This window comes from Mobula hypostoma, chromosome 9 (genome assembly GCF_963921235.1).
Source record: "Mobula hypostoma chromosome 9, sMobHyp1.1, whole genome shotgun sequence".
Lineage (NCBI taxonomy): Eukaryota > Metazoa > Chordata > Chondrichthyes > Myliobatiformes > Myliobatidae > Mobula > Mobula hypostoma.
The window spans coordinates 145,371,281-145,386,307 of record NC_086105.1 but is presented as its reverse complement, the minus strand read 5'-3'; positions in this window follow the sequence as shown (position 1 = coordinate 145,386,307).

Here is a 15,027-nt window from a genome sequence, read left to right as displayed (position 1 = left end):
AGACGCCTTCAGGAGGTCCGGAGGTGGTACAAGGTGGTGAGGGAGCTGGGAGAGATTGAAAACAAAAGACAAGTATCAAGAGTATTTTTAATAGACACTTGATACAAACCTGGCACAGATTTACTATGAACTGTCTGACCAGACTCGCTCTCTGCTGACAAAAATAAAAGGATTGAGTTTCTGGCGTAATGTGCTCTTCATTTGAACCTCCTTGAACATAGAGGCGTAATTCATCACAGGGGAAACCTGATCAGGAACACAGAATGAGGTGTGGCATGGGTCAAGCCATGAGCAAAATGATAATGTAGAGCGAAGAAGAAATATCCCATTGTAGGAAACCTCTCAAGCACTACGGTTCCCAGAATCTTCTTTCACATAAAGCATGCATTCCTTCCTGAACCAATTACTGTCTCAGGTCCATGGATACTAATTTGCAAGCTGGGATTATGTTATTAAGACAAGGGGAGTGATAATGGGCAAGAACTCATATTCGGTGGCACAGCTCGTGGGGCTGCTGTCTCACTGCACCAGAGATATGGTTCGATCATGATCTCCGACACTCCCGGAAATTGTGATCTCCGACCTCCAGGAGATCATGATCTCTGACCATATTCTCTCCTTGACTTTGTGTGTTTCTCCCTGCCCCGGTTGTTGCGGATTCGTCTCTCATCCCAAAGGTGTGGAAGTTGGCAGATTAATCGGTCACTATAAATTGTCTCTAGTACATCAGTGAGTGGTAGAATCTGGAGGTAGCTGACGGAAATGTCAGACAATTTAATGGTACAGAGTGGGGTTAGTGAGCAGTTGATGGTCAATGCAGGTTCAGTCAGGAGAAGCCTCATTTCAATGTCTTGCTGGATCTCACAAAGCGCTGTGGAGTGATAGAGCACTACAGCACATCTTCTTCAAGGATCATCGCCTTGTCGTGGTGGAGAAGCTCGTGAGTTCCTGAAATCCCAAGAGCAATGCCGTCTGGAGATGAGCCTCCTGGCAGGGTCACCCGCGGCGGTAAGATCAAAGGGGTGGTGTCAGACAAAGAGCAATCCAACCAAGACGTCAGTAGTGGAGGTGGCGGGAGATGATGACACATCACAACTGTGAAGGTGGAGGATGACTGCAGCAGTGAAGCGTCCCCAGTTGTCTTTCATTCCATGCCTCTGGACCCTGACCTCGATCTGTCAAGGACCGAGTGGTAGCTGCCTGTGTATCAGACCCCACCAACCTCCCCCCACACACGTTAAACAAAGTCATGAACACACGTTCTCCATTAAGGGAATCCACCCCAACATCCCAGTTATGTGTATCTGGGATCGACTTCTACAGTCACCGAGGACCTTTCAATGGACAGTCCTTCAGGAAGACATCATTCTCCACTTGACTGATCCCACTACTACCATTACAGCACAGAAACAGGCCCTTTGGCCCATTAAGTTTGGGCTGACCTCACCTTCTGCTTAGTCCCATCTACCTGTAGCCAGACCATAACCCTCTACACCACAATCATCCACTTACCTATCCGAACTTCTTTTAAATGTGACAATTGAACCCACATCCACCACTTCCGCCGTCAGCTTGCTCCACACGCGCATCACCCTCTACGTGAAGCAGCTTCCCCTTAGATTCCCCTTAAATATTTCACCTTTCACCCTAAGCCTATGACCTCTAGTTCTAGTCTCACCCAACCTCAGAGGAAAAAGCCTGCTTGCATTTACCTTATCTATCTGTCTGCCTGAGGCCTCCGTCGGTCAGGATGTGGTGTCCTAGTTGTCTAGATATGCAAGCCTGGGCAGTACAATATGGAGAGCAAGCTGCTGCCTATGTAGCAAGCTCCCCCTCTCCACGCAACTGATGCACCCAAAGGAACGCCGAGACTGATACAGTTTGGTACCAGAGGTGTTGCAGGAGTTGCCGGTCAGTGTTGAACTCAATGTAGGGACTCCAGCTCCGGATTTTTCCATCGGTGTTTACTCCCGAAGCCCTGCCCATGAGTGGATATAGCCACAAGGCAGCGAAGGTTTGAGATCAGCTTTCCATCTCCTAGCTGAGCTGCCAGCCACGGCTGATGAGCCCCATGTGCCCGAACCCCATCTATACCCCTCATAGTTTTGTATACCTCTATCGAATCTCCCCTCCTTCTCCTGAGCTCAAGGGAGTAAAGTCCAAACCTGTTCAACTCCTCCCTTTAACTCAGGTCCTCAAGTCCTGCCAACATCTTTGTAAATTTTCTCTGTACTCTTTCAATCTTTTTGATAGCTCTCCTACAGGTAGGTGACCAAATCAGCACGCACTACTGCAAATTCGGTCTCACCAACGTCTCGTATAACTTCAACATAACATCCCAATTCCTGCACTCAATCCCCTGATTTATGAAGGCCAATGTGCCAAAACCTCTCTTTGGTATAATGATCTTCTGTGATTCCACTTTCAAGGAATTAAGAATCTGTATTCCCTGGTCCCTGTGTTCTACCGTACGCCTCCGTCCCCGACCATTCACTGTGCAAAACCTACCCTGGTTGATCCTCCCAAAGTGCAACAGCTCACACTTGTCTGCATTAAATTCCACCTACCATTTTCAGCCCATTTTTTCAGCTAGCCAAGATCACACTGCAAGAAGTTCCTTGCTTTAGGTAATCACTCATTTTTAAACCAACATGAATGATGGAACAGAAAGCCATTTATTCAAAATTGTCACTGATTATTTTCAGTGACGAGGAGGCAATTGGGATATTGGGTGTCGCCACAAAGAGGGATGGAGCACACAAGAAGGGGAGTCTTGTTGGTCACACCAGACTTCCTCTACTGCCTACAATTCTGACCTTTTTAACGTTACAACAGTGGCGGTAATTGAGGGAAGGTTCACTGCGGTAAAAACGTCAGATTAGGGTGATCAATATTTATATGAGTTTAGGGGAACCTGTGCTGATGAGAAGAAACTTCTTTAGCCAGAGCGTGGTGAATCTGCAGAATTCATTGCCACAGGCAACTGTGGAGACGAAGTCATCGGGTATATTTAAAGCGGAGCTTGGTATGTTCTTGATCAGTCAGGGTGTCAAAGGTTACAGGGAGAAGGCAGGAGAATGGGGTTGAGAGGGATAAAAAAAATCAGCCATGATCAAATGGCAGAGCAGACTCGATGGCTTAATTCTGCTCCTGTGTCTTATGATCTTAGGTTTTATTCGAGTTACTCTGATGTATAATGTGTCCGAACGTGAAGTCAGACACACTTGACTTTCTAAAAGGGTTGAAAGGGTAGGTTTTGATGGAATTGATGGCTTTGTTGCAAAGTTTGCAGATGATAGGAAGATAGGTGGAGGGACAGGTAGTTTTGAGGAAGTAGAGAAGTTACAGAAGGACTAAGACACATTAGGAGAACGGGCAAAGAAATGGCAGATGGAATACAGTGTCGGGAGGTGTATGGTCATGCACTTTGGATGAAGAAATGAAACAGTTGGCTATTTTCCATTTCTTTAAGCAGAGAGAAAATACAAAAAACTGAGGTGCAAAGGGACTCCGGAGTCCTTGTGCTGGATTTCCTGAAGGTTAATTTGCAGCTTGAGTCAGTGGAGAGGAAGACAAATGCATTGTTAGCATTCATTTCAAGAGGACTGGAATATAAAAGCAAGGATGTAACGTTGAGACTTTATAAAGCACTGGTGAGGCCTCACTTGGAGTATTGTGAGTAGTTTTGAGCCCCTTATCTTAGAAAAGGAGTGCTGAAACTCGAGAGGTTCAAAGGAGTTAACGAAAATGTTTCCAGGATTGAATGGCTTGTCATATGAAGAGCATTTGATGGCTCTGGGCCTGTATTCAATAGAATTCAGAAGAATGAGGGGTGACCTCATTGAAAACTATTGAATAGTAAAAGGCATTGATAGAGTGGATATGGAGAGGATGTTTCCTATGGTGGGAGAGTCTAAGTTCAGAGGACACAGCCTCAGAATAGAGGGGCATCCTTTTAGAACGGAGATAAGGATGAATTTCTTTAGCCAGAGAGTGGTGAATCTGTGAAATTCTTTGCTACAGGTACTGTGGGTGCCAACTCTGAATGTATATTAAGCCAGAGGTTGATATATTCTTGATCAGTCAGGGCATGAAGGGATTCTGGGAGAAGGTGGGAGACTAGGGCTGAGAGGGAAATTGGATCATCCATGATGAAATGGCAGAGCAGACTTGATGGGCCAAATGGCCTAATTCTGCTCCTATATCCAGAGAACTGGAAATGAATACTAATGAATTGATCCACTTGACCCGAAACAGGAGTGTGTGGCCATGTCAGTCAAAGCTCAAACTGGGCATGGCACCTGATGATGATGATGATATCTTATGGTCTTATATACGCACACACACGCACACTCACACGCACAGCTTGTTGAGTTTAGAACTGTTTCTCAGCGGGCCCCTCACATTTCTTGGCGATACAGTTGTTACCCACAGCAGCGACTGCTGTGTTCTCTGGCAAATGAGCTCTGTGGAGCCCAAGCGTGATTTATTTTCTGCTTTGTTTTTAAATAACTGTTTCAAAACCGAGCATGAAACTAAAATTAAATCCGTACCCTTGGCATCAGCAAACAAACTTTCCTGCAGCCGGCCTTTTGTGCTGCTGTTAGGGGACCAGATCATCTCCCCTGCTATGAATCTGTCTCAGATTCTCCCTGAGGAGGATGACAAATTATCATAAAAAATAACGCTTGTGCAGTAAATTCAACACTCCTTGCCTTAAACTGTCCTCGCACAGCCAGTCGTTTTACAACTTCGACTAAAGCTCCTTCGGTAATGCTGCTGTTTGCTTTGCTAATCCATGTCAGACAATAATTCACAGTGAGGAAAATCATTCATGACATTTTTATAGCATACTGATTCAGACTGAAATTCCAATTCAGATCAGATTTATTTATCATATGTACATCGAAACCAAATGTATCATTTGCATTAACAACCAGCACACCCAAAGATGTACTGGGGTCAGCCCACAAGTGCCTGGTACCAAAAGAGCGTGCCCTCAGTGTTCATGAAGATACACACAGAACACAACAAAACAGGACGTACAGTGAAATAGGTCATTTACATAACAGCCAACATAACCTAAGGACGTGCTGTGGGCAGTCTGCACGTGACGTCACACATTCTGGCGCCAACAGCAAGCAACAGCAACGCCGAACGCAACGAAGACAGAAGTCAATAAAGCAAGCCCCATTCCTCCCTCTCACACCCACTTTGCCCGCTCACCACACACACACACACACACACACACACACACACACACACACACACACAGTTCTCTGACCCCAGGGCGAGGGAGCTGGTCACTGACTTCAGAAAGTCTTGTCTTCATATGTCACTGTCTGTATCAATGATGCTGAGAAGATGGTTGAGAGCTACAAGTTCCTTTCTTTTAAGATTAGCTATACTTGTTACATCAAAAGATACAGTAAATGCACTGTTTTGCATTAATGACCAACACAGATAGGTAGATATACTTTATTAATCCCGAGGGAAATTTAGTTCTGTTACAACCGCACCAACCAAGAATAGAGCGTAAATATAGCAATACAGAAAAACCCCAACAATCAAACAAAAATGCAAACTATGCCAGATGGAAAATAAGTCCAGGACCAATCTATTGGCTCAGGGAATAAGTTCAGGACCAGTCTATTGGCTCAGGGAATAAGTTCAGGACCAGTCTATTGGCTCAGATCAAGGTCAAGATTCAAGATTCTTGTCCTTAACGATGAACACCGCCTTCGTGAGGTATTTCCACTTGAAGATGTCCTCGATGGTGGGGATGGTTGTGCCTGGGAAGGAGCTCGCTGACTCTACAACCCTCTGCAGCCACTTGCAATCCTGTGAATCGAAGCCTGCGTACCAGACAGGGATGCAACCAGTCCAAGTGCTCTCCATTGTACAACTCCAGTAGTTCACAAGTGTCTTTGTTGGACATACCAAATCTCGACAGACCCCTCAAGAGGCAGAGCAGCTGGCATGCCGTCTTCATGGTTGCATCGATGTGCTGGGCCCAGGGTAGATCGTCTGGGGTGCTGACAACCAGAATGAGGATTGGGTGACTTCCGCTTCCACAAACAATTCCTTGCTCTTGCTGACGGTGTGTGTGTGCGGAGTTGTTGTGACGACACTCAACCTGTGAACTGTCTCACTCCTGCGCACCTTCTCATTGGCATCCGAGAGTCCAGCAACAAAAGTGGGTGTCATTGGTGAATTTATCGGTGGCATTAGCCTCACAGTCACGCGTGTCGAGTAGAGAAGAGCAGAGGGATAAGCACACGTCCGTGAGTACATGCCATCGAGTCTGAGAGACAGAGAGCTCTACAGCACAGAAACAGGCCTTCAGCCCATCTAGTGCATGTCATTCTGCCTAGTCCCATACTGACTGGCCCTCCACACCCTTCCCATCCATGTACTTATCTAAACTTCCCTTAAATGTTGTATTGAACCTGCATCTACCTGGCAGCTCATTCACACTCATACCACTCTCTGAGTGAAGTAGTTCCTCCTCGTTCAGCTTAAATATTTCACTTTTCACCCTTAACCTACAGCCTCTAGTTCTAGTCTCTCCCAATCTGAGAGGAAAAAAGCCTGCTTGCATTTATCCTATCAAAGCCCCTCATCAAATCTCCTCTCATTGTCCCATGCTCCAGGGAATGAACGTAGAACATAGAACACTACAGCACAGTACAGGTCCTTCAGCCCACAATGTTGTGATCTTTTATCTACTGTAAGAATAGTAGGGAATAATGTTCTAACCTATTCAAACTTTTCCTCTAACTCAGGTCCTCAAGTCCTGGTAATATCCTTGTAAATATTCTCTGCACTCTTTCAATCTTATTGACATTTTTCTATAGATAGGTAACTAGAACATGCATGCAGTACTACAAATTAGGCCTTACCAATGTCTTATACAACTTTTCATATAGTGACAATTATAAACCAATGCCAACACCAATTACTCTGTCTCTCTGTGGAGGTGGAGACTTGACTAAATTCTGCTGACTGTCTTCAGAGGGTCAGAATACCCTCGTTTATCACAGACCCATCAGCAAGATCTGTCCTTAATTGTACTTTTCTCTCAGAGATGGAAATCTCACTGGTGCATTGAAAGTTTGTTCAAAGTTGCTCCACTTCCAGCTCAAACCATCTGTTAGTTAAGGCTGCTTCACGTCCTGGTGGGACTGGAATGAACAACGCAGGCATTTCTGCGCAGGAGCTGTTACAGTGCGCTGGCAGTTTAAACATTCATGCACCAACAGGGAATCGTTACTCTGTCTGTTTTACCTCCCAGCCAATCATTTCTATGGGGAATCCTCCTGCAGATGGTAAAGAAACAATTCGCTAGGAGACTGGCTTTGGGCATTTGATTCAGGTTCCTTTATTTGTCACATGTACGTCGAAACATACTGTGAAATGCGTTGTTGGTGTTAATAACCAACACATTCAAAAATGTATTGGGGGCAGCCCGCAAGTGTCACCAACAACAACAACAACAACGACAACAAAAGACAACAACAGCAAAACAAGCCCCTTTCCCACCCACTGCCTCAGCCACACACACACCGACTGGCCTCCAGCCACAGGACAGGCCATCTCCAGGACTCCAGTCCTTGACCTCACCCTCACAGACATCAGTCCTCCAATTCCGGCCTTCGCCCCGGGACTTGCCGATCATGTGTTGGACCTTTGGGCCTCGATCTCCAGACTCATGCAGACCTCAGACCCTGATGACCTCCACCTCCGTGACATTGTCAGGACTTGACCTTTGGCCTTTGACCTTCAGGCTTCTCAGATTCAGATTTATTTATCACATGAACATGGAAACACACAGTGAAACGCGTTTCTTGCTCTCTCGTCCAGGTTGTGTTGGTTGCTAACAGAAATGACTCAATTCACTGTGTGTTTTGATGTACACGTAATGAACTAATGAATCTGAAATCTGCCAAGGAGGAAGTTCAGTCCCATGTTTCCCACACCCCAATTTGAGCATAAATCTTCCATACCTTCATTGTATTTACTTCACTTACTTAAGCCCATCCACGACCCCTACTGGGGTATAGGCCTCCAACAGGAGCTCGCCAGCGTCCTCCATCCTTGAAAAGTTTTTCAAGTTGTAACCAGGTGTAGGGTGATGTGGTGGAGATATGGCTCTGCCAAAGGAGGTATAAGTTGCTGTAACAAGATTTACCAAGAACACTCATGATCGCCTATGTCGTCAATGCAGCAGATAATGAACGAACCCAGGTGTAGCCCAGCTTCTTGGTGTCAGCCTTCTGTTCCCAGGGATGATGTCTCTGGGATTTTCTGTAGCTCCCAGAATGGCATTTATCACCTCAACCCCTCCCAGAATGCACCTTTTTCCACTCAGACTACAGTGGTTCAAGGAGGAGAGGATGCTTGCCAATGCCTTCTCTGGAGACAGCAGAGAGATGCTGGCCTTATCATTGCAGCCCAGATCGCATGAATTAATAATAAATTGAAATATTACACAAAATGATTCTGCTGTTATTTTGCGTGTTAATGTATTCTCTGTCTAACAAGACATCTTCCAGTCCCATCAATTATACATCTGACAGACAGTCATATCAGTGCTGAGTAAAGTAGGTTTCTAAATGTGCTTTGGAAATCTAATGTGCTTTTAAAATCTGGGATATTAGCATCTGGCTCCAGCTTCCTGAAATCTCACTAGTTAGAGGGAAAGGTGAGTTTGCCCACCTTCCGAACTAACTATGAGATCATAAGACTATAAGACATAGGAGCAAAATTAGGCCATTCAGCCCATCGAGTCTGCTTTGCCATTCCATCATGGCTGATTTATTATCTCTCTCAACCCCATCCTCCTGCCTTCTCCCCCATTATCTTTGACACCCTTATTAATCAGGAACCTATCAATCTCCGCTTTAAACATGCCCAGTGACTTGGCCTCCACAGCTACTCGCGACAAAGAATTCCACAGATTCACCACCCTTTGGCTAAAGAAATTTATCCTCATTTCTGTTCTAAATGGATGCCCCTCCATCCTGAGGCAGTGCCCTCTGGTCCAAACTCACCCTCTATTTGAAACGTTCTCTCTATGTCCACTCTATCTAAGCCTTTCAATATTCCGTATGATTCAATGAGACTTCCCCTCATTCTTCTAAACTCCAGCCGGTACAGGCTCAGAGCCAATGAAATACTGCTCATATGTTATCCCTTTAATTCCCGGGATCATTATCTCCCTGGCCTTTTACAACAGAATCCAACTGCATTTATATAATTTGTTTTACATCACAAAAGGTCCTGAGGTGTTTCATGGAAGCGAGTGTGGAGACATCTTTGGAATCATTCAGACAGTGCTGGACAAGAGGTGGATTACAAGGAGAAGAGAGGAGAGGAGAGATTTTGGATTGCCTTGGTTTCAAGAGGGAATTTTAATGCCTAGAGTCTAGACACCTTAACTGAATTTAAAATTCTGAATTTACTAAAGTAGAGCACATCTATTGTTCTCCTCTCTCCAAAACACAGGGCATAGAACAGTACAGCAAAGTGCATGCCCTTTGGCTCACGCTGTTGCGTCCATCTAACCCTTCCCTCCCATATAACCCTCCATTTTTCTATCATCCATGTGCCTATCTAAGAGTTCATAAATTCCCCTAATGTATCTGCCTCTACCACCACCCCTCGCAGCACCTTCCACACATTAACACTTCGTTACATTTTGTTACCTCTTCAAAGAATTCCATCAGATTAGTCGTGCCGGATCTGTCCTTGAAAAAGCCTTGCTGTCCGTTTCTCATTGCTCCCTATCTTTCCAAGTATCATTAACTCTCTGCCTCAGAATTGTTTCCCTTGTCTTTCTGACCACTGATTTCAGACTGAGATGTCCTCAGTTGCCCAACTTTTCCCTGCCGCTCTCCTTTAAAAGTGGGACCATGTTTGCTGTCCTCCATTCATCTGGTTCCTCACTGTGTCCAGTGAAGATTTAAAAATCAGAAGCATCTCTTCCCTTGCCTCCTACAGCAGTCTGGGATAAATCTCATCCACTACTGAGAATTTACCCACCTTTAAATCAGCCAAGGAATTGAACATCCCTTAATTATTTAGAATAATGAACAGTATAGCACAGTAGTGACTCTTTGGCCCACGATGTTGTGCTGATCTTTTAACCTACTCCAAGTTCAGGCTAACCATTCCCACATAGCCCTTGAATTTTCTTTCATCCATGTGTCTTTACAGTCTCTTAAATGTCCCTAATGTATCTTCCTCTGCCACCATCTTGGCATTGCGTTCCACACACTCACTACTCTGTATAAAAAAAGTATCTCTCATATCCTTTCCTCCAATACCTTAAATTTATGCCCCTGGTATTAGCCATTCTGTCCTGGGAATAAGTCTCTGGCTGTCCATGTCTATATCTTATCATCTCTATCAAGTCACCTCTCATTCTCCTTAGAGTAAAGCCCTAGCTCACCTAACCTTTCCTCATCAGAAATACTCTCTAATGCAAGCAGCATCTTAATAAGTCTCCACTACACCCTCTCTAAAGCTTCCACCTCCTTCCGATAATGAGGCGACCAGGACTGAACACAACATCCAAATAATCTGCAGATACTGGGATTTGCACTAGATCTTCTCCTTCACCTTATCCTCCAACAACAAAGCCTGTTTTGTTTGTGAACACCAATGAAAATTATTCACTTTGGACCTCTTTTATACCTTCTGACTCCATGCACTGATTTAGAGATTAGCTTAATTTGTCACTCCAAAGTTCAAAGAAAATTTATTATCAAAGTACATATATGTCACCATATAAACCCTGAGATTCATGTTCTTGTGGGAATGTTCATTAAATCCGATAACCCTAATAGTATCAATGAAAGACCGCACCAACTTGGGCGCTTAACCTGTGTGCAAAAGACAACAAACTGTGCAAATGCAAAAAGAAAGAAATAATTATAATAAGCAATAAATATTGAGAATATGAAGAGTCTTTGAAACTGACTCCACAGAGATGGGGCAAATAGAGTTGAGTGCAGTTATCCCCTTTGGTTCAAGAGCCTGATGGTTGGGGGTAATAACTGTTCCTGAACCTGATGGTGTGAGTCCTGAGACTCCTGTACCTTCTTCCTGATGGCAGCAGTGAGAAGAGAGCATGACCTGGGTGGTGGAGGACCCTGAAGATGTATATAGAAAATCGAAACATACAGTGGAATGCGTTGTTTTTGTCAATGACCAACACGGTTTGCCCCATCCCTACCATCACCACTTACAGGTTAACTAAATTCAAATTTCCTGACTGCATTGGTGGGGTTCAGACACTCTTCTGGGGTCCAAGTTTCTAATGTTTTATTACTTTAGCTGAATCCCACTTAAACAGAATGTGGAGATGAAGAGTACCACCCACCGTGCCCCCACCCCCACAATCCCACGCATCCAACAGAGTTGTCTGGCCAGTTAATTAATTTCTGTTACCAGAATTTCCTCGTCGTTAGCTCAAGGCCTCGCTCTGCCCAGCCCGTGCTGTAAAATGGAGATAAAACAGATTTTCGTTACGTGCAAAGTTCAAAGTAAATTTATAATCAAAGTACATGCTATAATATACTATCTCAAGATTTATTTTCTTGCAGACATTTACAGGGGAAGAAGAAATACAACTGAATTTATGAAACCTATACATAAACAGACAAAGATTGACGAAGCACAAATGTGCGAAACAAGACAAACTGTGCAAATAAAAAAATACTGAGAACTTGAGTTGTAAAATTTCCTTAAAGTGAGTCTGCAGGTTGTGGAATCATTTCAGAGTGGTGGTGAATGAAATTATCTGTGCTGGTTCAGGAGGCTGATGTAATTAGTGTTCCGTTTTAAAACTGATTTATTGAGACAGTGGGGAATAGGTCCATCTGGCCTTTGAAGCCATGTTGCATAGCAACCCCCTATTTAACCCTAGCCTAGTCACAGGACAATTTACAATGACTAATTAACCTACCAACCAGCATGTCTTTGGAGTGTGGGAGGAAACCAGAGCACCCGGAGGAAAGCCACACGGTCATGGGGAGAGTGTACAAACTCATTACAGGCAGCGGTGGGAATTGAACTCGGGTCACTGCGACTGTAAACCACTTTGCTACAGTGATGTGGGGCCGAAGGCTTCTTTTCCAGGGCATTTTCAAGGAGTGATTCCTCAAAAAGGCAGCATCTATCACTGAGGACCCCATCACCCAGGCCTCTTCTCATTGTTACCGTTACAGAGGAGGTACGGGACCCTGAAGACACACATTCAGTGATTCAGGAACAGCTTCTTCCCCTTGCCATCTGACTTCTGAATGGACATTGAACCCATGAACGCTACCTCACTACTTTTGTATTTCTATTTTTGCACTACTTATTTACTGAAGAAAACCAACGTGTTGGGCCAAGGCGTTGAGCTCCCCCCTGCCATTACCATCAACAACTATGAGCTGGAGGTAGTTCATGAGTTTACATACCTTGGCTCCACCATCACGGACAGCCTCTCCCTAGACCCCGAGATCAATTGACGGATTGGACGAGCAGCCTCAACATTCGCCAGGCTGACAAAGAGAGTCTGGGAGAACAGAAAGCTGACGATACACGCCAAAGTTGCAGTCTACAGGGCCTGCGTCCTCAGCACACTGCTTTACGGCAGCGAGACCTGGAGCCTCTACTACAGACAAGAGCAGCAGCTCAACGCCTTCCACCTTTGCAGCCTGAGACACATCCTGGACATCACGTGAACTGACTGAGTCACCAACACCGAGATCCTGGCCCGTACCCAGATACTCAGCCTCTTCACCCTGCTCCAACAACGCCGTCTCCGCTGGCTGGGCCACGTACACCGCATGTCAGATGGGAGGATCCCGAAAGACCTGCTGTACGGGGAACTGGCCTCCGGCAAGAGAGCACAAGGGCGGCCCCATCTTCGTTTCAAAGACGTTTGCAAGAGAGACATGAAGTCACTGAAAATGAACATCGAGAGGTGGGAGGACATCGCAAGCCATCGCTCTCACTGGAGGCTGGAAATACGCAGAGGTCTAAAAAGAGGAGAAGAGAAGATGAGGCTTGTTGCTGAAGAAAAGTGCACTCGTCGGAAAAATAGCACCAAGACAACACCGGAGGACAGCGCCTTCAAGTGCAGTCACTGCAGCCGAGACTGTCACTCCCGTGTGGGCCTCTACAGCCACAGCAGATGCTGCTCTAACACAGACTGAAGCAAGACCTTCCAGGCGCAGATCCATGGTCTCACGAGACTAATGGATGCCACCACCACTTAATTTAACTGGTGGTGGTGATGAGAAGAGGGCATGTCCTGGATGTTGAGGGTCTTTGATGATAGATGCTGCCTTATTCAGGCACTATTTCTTGAAGATGTCCCCGATGGTGGGGAGATTTCTGCCTGAAAGGGAGCTGGCTGAGTCTACAACTGTCTTCAGGCTCTTGTCTTCGATGTTCTCCACACATTGGAAAAGTCTGGAGGTGAGTGAGGCTGGTTAAGGGTTAAGTAGTGATCCTGGACTTGTGGTGTCAGACAGGATATGTGCGAGGGTACATGTTCTGGACAAGAGACATGCACATAGTTTATGCTAACAGCCTAACACGGTGAACACTAGACAGAAGTATTAGGATTAAACGCTGAAAGACATTGGCATACTCCAGGTGCGCTGCATAACCCTGATTTTGACACTCCTGACATTTTCTGTGTTACATCCTTGTTAACGTTGGCAAGTCTGAAATCAGTCAGATTCAGGTCAGTTTATTATCGTGTGCAGCACAGTGCAATGAAGTTCCTTGCTCGCATGAAGCGTAGAGACAGGTTTGTTGGCCCTTTGGGTCTATCCTTGTGCTGGCTATCAAAGTCATCTGTGATTAGAATTTTGCTTGTCCCAGCCACATTAGTTGACAATATCAGTCTAGGACCATGGGGTCATAGAGTTATCCAGCCATAGTGTCATTGGGTTATAGGGACATAGTGTCATGGCGTCATCAGGTCTATGAGTCCAGAGTCGTGGGGGTCTCAGGATTGGTGAAGGGTATCATCCTGAAACGTTGACTGTTTACTCTTTTCCATAGATGCTGCCTGGCCTGCTGAGGTCCTCCAACATTTTGTGTGTGTTGCCAGTAGATAGGTGAAACTGGGTGGGGGGGGGCCTCATGGGTAACGGAGGGATAACAAAGTAAGGAGGTGAGAGGTGGGAGAGCAAAGACTGAAAAACGGAGAATCTGAGAGGAGAGGAGAGTGAACTGTGGAAGAAAGGGAAGGAGGAGGGGAACCAGTTTCCTTGGTTGCTTGGGTAACCTCAGGAATTCCCTCCCTAAACCACCGTCTTTCTCCTCTCAGACTTCCTTTCACAACTCTCTCTTTGGCCAAGACCTTGTAATCTGTTATATAACCTTCACAGGATTCTGAATGTTACATCTAGTTTGAAAAGGCTCTTGGGTTGTGGGATAGTTTATTTGGTTAGAGGCGCTCAATAGATTCAGCCTAATGCTTGTAGAATGAGCTATCTCATCTCGTTCAACTGACTAGACAATTTGCTGCCTGTGCCTTGAGTTGTAAACTAATGTGATTATCCGTTAATGGAAATAGGCTCCAGTTCCTGACACACAACTAAACAGAGGGTGACAAGCCAAACGATTCCACCAGTCTCACTACAGAGATACATTCCCTAGCAACTCCATCTCCTGTTACCGGAGCCTGTGCTGATTTACCTAGAAAATGGAATCTAAGAGCATCATTTGGTCTCCATTTCCTAATTCCTATGCGATGTGTTGGGTTAAGGAACCTGCCCCCAGCCTCACAACATTTTCACACGTGGAAGGAGAGAGGTGACACTTCACCTGCGAGTCTATTAGGGCCATCGACTCTCTCTGGTGCACTCAGTGCGGCCCCCTCCCCCCACATAGAATGGGTGATCGCTTCAAAGGGCACCTTCACTCCATCCATAACAGGCCGGATTTCCCAGTAGCCAACTCCCCTTTCCCATTTTGACAAGTCAGAATCAGATTTAATATCACTTGCATATGTCC